We start from the raw sequence: 9,542 nt of genomic DNA on the forward strand, positions 1-9,542 counted from the left end.
TTAGACCTGAAATCAACATCATCGAGTTTATGCGCTGCGTAAAATTGACATTTTGCTGGTTTCTAAGTGAAACCAACATCCTTGCCGTCACGCGTCAACGTGAAATCAACATTTAAACCTTTTTTGACCTAAAAGCAACATTTTTGAGCTTATACGTTGCGTGGAATTGACATTTTGCTGGTTTCTAAGAGAAATCAACCTCCTTGCCGTCACGCGTTAACGTGAAATCAACATTTTAACCTATTTAGACCTGAAATCAACATCATTGAGCTTATGCACCGCGTCAAATTGACATTTTGCTGGTTTCTAAGTGAAACCAACATCCTTGCCGTCACGCGTTAGCGTGAAATCAACATTTAAACCTTTTTTGACCTAAAATCAACATTTTTGAGCTTATACGTTGCGTGAAATTGACATTTTGCTGCTTTCTAAGTGAGATCAAAGTCCCTGCGGTCGCGGCGGGCCGATCCTTTGTTATGATAAACCGAGGCGAGACTTCGACTTATAACAAAGGCTTGGCTTGGTTATTACAACAAAGGATCGGCTCTGTTTATCATAACAAAGGCCCGGCTTCGTTTATTTGCAGCCTCGGCGGGAAAAGGGCGTTAGGTATTTTAATCAAAAGTGAACTTTGTCGAAAACGCTCCAAATTTCGCATAGAGTTTTGTTTAGGTATGTTTAGCAATGTCCCGTAGTTTTTGAGCTAAACCTTGCTTCGTTTTCAGGATATTGCGTATGCAAAAAACCACTCGGTTTTCCTAGCGGCGTCTTTATAAAGCGAAGCAAAAACCAGCGGCAAAAATACAGGAACACGTTTTTCTATTACATTGAAGACCACATGCAAAAATTCAGCTAATTTGGAGCAAGAAAAAAGAAAAGCAACCAAAATCGTCACTTATCCCCTTTTATGACTAGCTTCTTCAAATGGATATATCATCTTCAGAGTGATTTCCCTCTCTCAAGCGATTGAGTAGCTGAGCAAATTCTTTGTCATCTTTTTGTCTCATTATTTCTGTCAATTCAAAGAGGGTGAAGTACTCTGTCCAAATGTTAGTTGCAAATTCATCATAGCCAGATTGGGAATTTTCAAAGATCCACTTATCAAAAACTGGCTTAAGCTGGAAAAGATCTCCAACAGTTACCAAGCTTATTCCACCAAACGGTTCATTAGTTCCCATAATTTATTGCAACCTTAAGTTCAAAAAGTTGAACATACCACTTCCAACCATAGAAATCTCATCGATAAATATCACCCTAAGTTTCTTTAGCTTTGTTCTAATAGTATTCAGTCTGTCACGGTCCAGTGCACAATACTCAAATCCTCTATTGGCAGGTATCTTAAAAGCAGCATGTAGTGTATTGCCTTTTATACTGAATGCTGCTTTACCAGTAGGGGCAGTCTTGACAACTTTCACATCATCTGGATTTTCCCCAGCGATGCTATTTAGAAATCTGATCAGAGCTTCATACAATGCATTTGTAACAGTACTTTTGCCAACTCCAGCACCTACACTTAAGAATAATCTCAGAGGATCATCTTTTGCTTTAATTGAATGTAAGACGTGATAAAAAAAACTGTCTTTGTTTTTCATTCAAAGAGTGGACAAGTCTTCGATAATCGTTATCAGACATGCGCTTTACAACAAGTTCTTCCTGATCATTTCTTCTGGGGAAAATTCCAATATCATCAAGCAAATCATACTGGCTATGCTGCTTGTTTTTGCCGGGGTCAAAGTAACCAAATAGTTCACTAGGCTTGTCTTTAACAGTACAGTCCTGCTGATTGATATGCTCTGCATTTGGAGCGACATTGTCAAAGTTGTCACATTCAGCATTATTCATATCCTCCATTGCTTTATCTAGTATTTCTGAATGGTATTCATACTGATGCCTATTACTGATAACTTCATCCTTCACCTGCTCAAATCTCTCTTGGTAAGTTTGACAGTCTTTGATCAAATCTATGCTTTCCTTCTGCCATGGTATATAAAGCATCAGTTGCTCTCTGTAATGTTTTTCTGGTTCCTTATCTTTATGGTACCTGACATATCAGATAATTTTAGCCTTCTTTTGTTTTACTAGTTTCATGCCCCCTTTCAGTTTGTATTCATTTAGTTTACATTGTGGGTCAGTAACATTAGTGTCAATTGGGTCATCATCAGTGTTTTCCTCAAAATTACTCTCTGGAAGAAAGTCACCAGAAGGTGTGAGTGATGACTCACTAGAATTTGTGTCATCTTGTGTGTCCTTAACACACTCAAACCAAGCAACAAAGTCAGCAAGGCAAAATTTTTCTAATTGTTTTGGTCTTCATTGATACCACTTTATTATGTTATCAGATTCTCTGTCATGTGAACTATCAGGTAACTCTTTCAGCTTTTCCAGTTTCTTTATTAAGAATGTTCTTTCATCTGGAGGTGAGGTACTTATGAACTGAACATCATGAGATGAACATCTTAGAGGTACTTGTAATACAAGATAAACTGCTTCTTGAGCACTGATTTCAACCGCATTGAGAAATTTGTTTCTGGTATGTCTAACTCTATTTGCAATGTCTTTATTACCTGCCTTTGCGTCTTGGATGCTTTTTCTAGAAGTCTGCTCATACCTCGCTGGCCTTTTGTAATGTAAGACAGTATGTCTGTAGCACATGCATAAGGATCTAACACATATTGTATGTCCATGTTTGCTTGCCAGGCTTGGAGTAAGTGAGTATTGTCATTGTTGATCCTTATTTCTGATAGTGATCTTTCAAGAAATAATGTGTCACGCTTTATTGTGTTCCTGATAGCTAAGAGATAACTTTCTTCAGTTAATCCTAACTTTTTCAGGAAATCTTCAAAGCTTATATTTTCACCATATTTCATGCTGTCAAGAACCTGTTTAATTTTATCGGAATTTTCTTTTATAAGTTTACTCTCCTTCTCATCATGATAGGACTCCTCAAGTGGTTTCAGTATAATTGTCCTGGGCATTGGTGGCAATGGAAAGTTAAATTGACATACGTTATTCCCTGATCTCTTGCAAGTTTTGGCATGTCTGTGCATTTGCAAATTGACAAGATTTTCCATTTCACTTGAACTGTTTGGCTTGTGGCAGATTATAAATTTATCAACAAATGCAACAACCTCTTCATTGGAATCTTTTTCATACTGTGGTGCATCCTTTATCCAAAACAGTCCATGAATATGTGGGCTTCCTCTTTGCTGAAATTCTACTCTGTAAAAATAATCAGCTATTTCTCCTATAGGTGCAAGACTGCTCTTTAAAACATCACGAATAAACAACTGTACCATGTGGTCAAAGTTCCTAGCACAGGTCACAGGATCTTTTTAAATAAGATCTGATTTTTGCTCCCAAGTCATTTGTTGGATTTCATCATCAATGTACTCTTTTTTTCTCAACAATTCTACCTAAGGTTTTGAGAAGATGAGTCCACCTTGTTTCAGCAGCTGAAAAAGAGCAAAACCATGTTGGGTTGCCAAGTTGACGAATCATTGCAAACAGGTCTTTTTTGCACTTTTCAAAATAAGGTGGTGACCCTCGAACACTTTTTAAAACTCTGAAACCTTCACCTAGGTGTACAAGCTTATTGAGAAAATCTTCAGATTTCAAGTCTCCAGCAGTGAAACATTTCCCTTTCATCTTACACTTTCTGAGTGAAATACAAGCACTATCTTGAATTTGCTTGATTTGCAGCTTTTTCAGCTTATAAAAGATATTAGGGAGAGACAAGGCAGCTCTCCTATCCTGACTTCTTAATTCCCACTTTGCAATTGTACTGTATGACACAGGGACCTTTCTTTCATTGTTGTCAGGCCTTCGTTTTCCACAAAATATTGAAGGAAATGAAAGGTATTCTGAGTCCTTGTCCAAGAATATCCCTAATGGTTTGTTTCTTTCACCTGGTGCAAAACTAGTAATTTTGTCTGCACTTTCTACTAAGTTGGATTCTTGCAGTAATGTATCTGTAACTCCTGAAGGACGTTCCTCAACTTCACATGAGTCATCATTATTATCAACTATTTTGTCCTGACTATCAACTCCAGTGTTAGCAATGCTGTTATTACTTACATCTTCCATTTTTCCTTTGAAAGGGCTTCATCAATAGGATTTAGGACACTAGGGTTTTCCACAAATTCTTGCCAATCCTCATTGTTAGTAGAATTAATGTCATTTAGCCATGTATTTTGAACTTCTATACCTTCTCCTTTGAACAAGTCACTTGTGTCTACAAGATATTTGGCTGCATCTAATACTTTCTTAGGTCTAACATTCTGAAAGTGATAATGATGCTTATAACTGAGACGCCTTTCAAGTTTTATAGGAATAGTTTGTGATTCACTCAGTGGCCTTGGGAGACAATGTACTGCAGAAATGACATCACTTGGGACATTTACAATGTTTCCATGAATGGACAACTGACCACCTCACGGATTTGCATAAAAGGTATACGTGGTGATATTAGTCACTCTTCTACAGATGTCAAATTTAATATATCAGGCTTGTCAAGAAAACCCATTTTACTGGCTTTAGAACAGCTGGGCAACTTGCCTTTCTTCAGATTTGAATCACAAGTTATGCAAATCCATTCAGTGTCATTAACACTTTGAAAATCAGTAATACAGGACTTAACCACATCTTGTGAGCATTACTTGTATTTATTTGCATCACATTTCACTACAGAGGACTTGTACCACAACTGATCACAACAAGTGCATACATATTCTGGGCCATGTGCAATGTTTTTGTGAAACAAATTTATCAAGGAAATTGCATTAGTATCTTTGTTTTTTTGTGCTTGCAACCTGTCACTGCCAAATGTTACTTGTGATACATTTGGGAGATCATGAAAAAGTGTTTCACTAACTCCATTAGCTGTATGGAAACCTGACACTGTTTTGAGCTTTTCTTTGGAATTTCTATTGATTTGTTTAATGTATTCTGGGTTATTGGCTTTCTTTTTTTTTGAAAGACTGTTTATTTGTTTTGCTTACAAGCTCTGGCTTATCTGCTTTTCGTTTTTGAACGGATTCCTTATTAATTTCTCTGACATGCTCTGGGTTGTTTAGTTTTCGTTTTCTAACCGACTGCTTGTTAATTTCCCTTATATGCTCCGGGTTAGCTGCTTTTCGTTTTCGAAAGGACTTTCGCTTAGTTTCCCTCACATGTTCCAGGTTCAATTTCCGTTTTTGGGTACCTTGGTTTTGTTTGTCTTTATTTGTTTCACTATTACTGTATCTCCTTTGCATCTCACTTGTGGAAACATAATGAATTTCACCTCCATGCCCCATGTAAATTCTTAGGCTGTCAGCTATCACATTTATTGGTTCAACAACAGTAACAGGAGAAAAGACTGGATTTGACTCAGTAATATGAATTGATAAGTTAAGGCAGTTAGCAACTGCTTGAATTATGATTGCATCAGCCCATGTTCCCTGATTTGACATTCTTTGTAAATAATCTTGCCAAGAATGCTCAGTGTTACTCTCTATAAATTGTTCAGGGTTATGCACTAAATACTGAACACCAACACTGCGCACATAAAAATGATTATTAGGATTGCCATAAAGTTGATGCGATACAGCTCTAAAAAAGCAATCACCACCTCCTCCAACCTCAACTGCAGTTCTACCTACGTGAGACAATCTTGTTTCTAATTGAGATGCAGAATTTCTAAGTGATGAACTACACAAGGGATTACAAGTCTGTTCTAGATCTGAAGGCCCTGGATTTAATTCAGCATCTCCACTAAGTGATATGATTCTGCTAGATAAATGATAAGTTTTAACATGGAGCTGCCTTATTGTTTTGTAAATATTGTTTTCAGTATAAATACAAAACGAAGGTGACTTTTTATGCTTCACTGTCCTCAGTCGAAAAACAAAAAATGAAGCTTACATCTAATAAAACACTTCTTTAGGAAAACAGTAAATTTTGATCTTGTGCATTGGTCAAAGAAATGATAACGAGTATATCCGCACAACATAACCTTAAACATAGATGATGGAAGCACATACACCGGCACATGAGACTACCACTGCTCTTGAATTTCGTGGCTGAATTTTGTTATTGTCGAGTACATTTGAAAATTGACGATCACCACTGCATTGAAAATTAAACTTACTTGACGTCTGGAGTAGAATTCCATTTTGAAGTTTAGGTTTTGTGATACATGTGTCGATATACTGCTCGAGTACCGTAACAGATTCGCTCTCCTCCTTGGTATTTCATGTCTCAGCGATTTCTCGTCTGATAGGTCACAGTTCAGCATTTGGTATTTGGCATTTGTTATTTGGTATAGATTATTTGGCATTTGTACAGCATTTGCTTGATAAGTTTTGACAGTTCTCTCTCAATCTCGCTTTCTACAATTGTGGTATTTAAGTCCCAGCGAGAGGGGAACTCGACGTAAGCTCCTTCGAAGCTACACGTCTCCTGGCCTTGCGAATTATCCCGGCCAGTCGAGGGTTTCGATTATGCTTTTGTCCCCGAATATACTAGAGACTTGTTATCAGCATTTTTAGTACAAGCTACATCCATAGCACCGATAATAAAAATCGCCAACAGACAGAAATCAACACGGTAAAAACAACACCCAACAATAACACGAAATGGCGGACCACAGCTCGTTAGAGTTTAGGAAACCATGTGCTTTGTCATGTGACTATTTTCGGAATCGAACAGTTTCTGAACGAAAGAATCCGATATTTACTAGTACTCAAAAGTGCTCTCATAGGCATAGTCTTTGAAGAAAAAACAAGGAGGCTTACCTTAGCTTCCAGATGACACGGCATTCCCGTCATTTCATTCCTCCTCCGGGTGGCAAAATATTTTTAAGCTTAAACGATTCCGTCAATTCGTCCGCGGACCACGGTCGATAGACATCGTAGCTTTTAAGATTTCGATGCAAGTATCGTCGCTTTTAGGATTTCGATGTATATATCTCGCAGCTAGTGTTCCTTAGCGTAATAACTCCCCTTTTTTCAACCCACGGAGGAATCCCTGTTTACAGATCGAACGAAAAATCATCTTCGACCTCCGTGCCGCGTTACGCCATCTTGTTGGACAAAAATTTACGCCTCTCTAGTACCCCCATAAAAGAAGCCAAACATTTGCCAAGAAGTGTTTGGGACAAAAACAATACTTACAGGGGGAGGTAAAAGAAAAAAGGTTTAATCCAACTTTAATGAATAAATTAATCAGAATCGAGTGAGTGAGTGAGTGCCATTCGACTAATTCGACTGCCTTCTAAGCTCATGGAATGACTTACGTCATCCATGAGCAAAAAGAGAGCAGAAGAAATGGCAAAGTTAAGTAGGGAGGAGGATTATCCTTGGACTGAGTTGTGCGAAGATCTAACCAAGCTTAAAAAGCTACGTGTTCCAGAACTAAACAAGTACTCAAACCACCACGGGCTGAAGCAGCATTTGAAAAGCAGCAAGAGTGAGAAAGTAAAGGCAATTGTAAGACATTCATGCTTGCAGCAGAAGAGTCCTCTCAGAGCTGGCCAACCAACACTGAGAAATGCTACGACATTGACACAAAATGACAACAGGGCAAGTGCTGACAGCAGTGAAACGGATGAAAGTGACAATGATGAGTATGACAGTGATGCCATTGACTCTGGGGGAGAAGATGACTCAAGTGACGTGATTCTTGCATTCATCAATTCAGATGAGGAAGATGCCAATGAGAGGCCAAATGCCACACGCTCAGGGCGAGCCACAACTAGGAGATCCGAAATTGACTTCTCTTTCTTTTGATTTGTTTTTTAAACAACAGCTCTCTGTCGTATAGAGATTGTAAATATTGTCTTCATAGTGAGCACAATAACGTGAAGTAGGGGGATAATAGAGAAATATTAAAAAAGTTGAACTCTAAATATTGTTTGTTCAATTTTTTTTTTTTTTTTGGGGGGGGGTCATCCCAAAATATGACCGCTATAAGGAGGGGCCATGTGAAAAAATTGGTAAGCTGAGGGGGGGTCATGCGATTTTTAAATGGTGCTTCCTAAATCCCACCAGCCCCCCCTCCCTCATAAAAAATGAACGGTCCCTTATAAGACAATTCGTAAAAACATAATAATTCATGCAAGTAGATACATGCAACCTGGAGATTGTTCTTGACTACTTTGCACTGATGCATAGTTTTTGATTAAGTCGCATGACTTGTACTGTATTATTTTCTCGTGGGTTTTGGCTGGCGGGATACACATACATGGCAAGTTCTCCCTAACATGTACTATTACCTCGAAAACGTTGAATTTGAAATTCATTGTATTTATGAAAGGTGCAGTAAATAGTTAGCTTTGAAAAAGGTGGATAATCGTAATTCCAAAGAGAAAATTTCAAATGTCCAGATTTCTTGAGAGCTAGAAAAACTACGCCATTCGGGGGCTTTCCACTGACTCAACCAAAAATTGCGAAACTTTTTAGAAAGGAACAAACGATACAGAAATTTCCGGATGAGTTTCCGGAAAACCCAAGTATTGTTGGATTTCTGGAATACAAACCATTCACCTGAGAATTTTGGAAATGTTGGGAGCTAAATTCGAATGGAACGGAAATTCTGGACAAAAAAGAAAAAGTCAAAAATGTTAGTTTCACTCACGAGGCCGTTTTCTATTAGGAAATTCCAGAAAATTCACGTTGTTCCATTCGCCGCTAGAAATTGTTCGAAATTCAAACTGGAATTTTCAGGCTAATGGAAAGCGCCATTTGATCATCGGTATGGCAACATACGAACGACTACATTCCATGTAATGCTCATTATGACCTGTAATTAACAGATTTTCTACAGAATTATTTTCGTCTAGCGATCTTGAACCAGCGTCAGGAAGTACTTACTTCACTTGGAACATGTTTTAGGATCACAGTTGGTATCGTACCTAGTTGTTTCTACGACTTAGGGTTGCTCGCAAAAAAAAAGCTGACTCACCCTTCGGTACCATTTGGCACTCTACTTCACTGCTTGTCAAGTAATTTTAAGGCTAACCATCCATGTTGATTAAAGAATTATATAGCAAAGTACTAAATCTCGTGTGGTTAATGTTAATTACGGAAATCGCGAGAATAGGTAACAATAAGGCAACTAACTCCACGGGAAAATATTAGATAAGTAGTATCGTACTGCATGTAAAACCCATTTTTAACTTAACTGTTCATTGCTAGTCTCAATAAATTATAATAGGAGAACTTGGAGTGAAAATCATTTTCCGTTTTAGTCGCGATGAGAATGTGTTCTGGAGTTTGAATCGTGCAAAGAGGGTACGGTCGTTATTAGGATATTGGCCGTGCTGAGTTGACCTTGGAAAAGAAAGCGCTTTAAACATGATTTCCAGTCCATACTGTGCACTCTCGAGAGTTTGTTTGCGTTTTTTTGTTGTTGTTTGTTTTGTTTTGTTTCAAGTAAGACATCACAAAATGTAATCATTTCGTAACTACTTACATGAGGTAAATTCAAAGTTTCAAAACAATGTAACCGCCATCATGGATGCGAAGCGGTCAAAGCTTTATGCTTCGTATTTTCTCATATCACTT

General features: G+C 37.9%; 1 pseudogene across 1 annotated transcript; it reads right to left on the reverse strand.

The window, feature by feature from the left end:
* Positions 1 to 928: 928 nt before the first annotated feature.
* Positions 929 to 7,285, reverse strand: LOC145492109 (uncharacterized; annotated as a pseudogene). Its single transcript, XR_014049945.1, has 2 exons — positions 6,774 to 7,285; positions 929 to 3,452 (listed from the first exon to the last, which is right to left on the reverse strand). The product of XR_014049945.1 is annotated as an uncharacterized LOC145492109 (transcript).
* Between the last annotated feature and the right edge of the window lie 2,257 nt (positions 7,286 to 9,542).

The sequence above is a fragment of the Orbicella franksi genome, chromosome 7 (assembly GCF_964199315.1).
Source record: "Orbicella franksi chromosome 7, jaOrbFran1.1, whole genome shotgun sequence".
In the NCBI taxonomy this organism is placed as follows: Eukaryota; Metazoa; Cnidaria; class Anthozoa; order Scleractinia; family Merulinidae; genus Orbicella; species Orbicella franksi.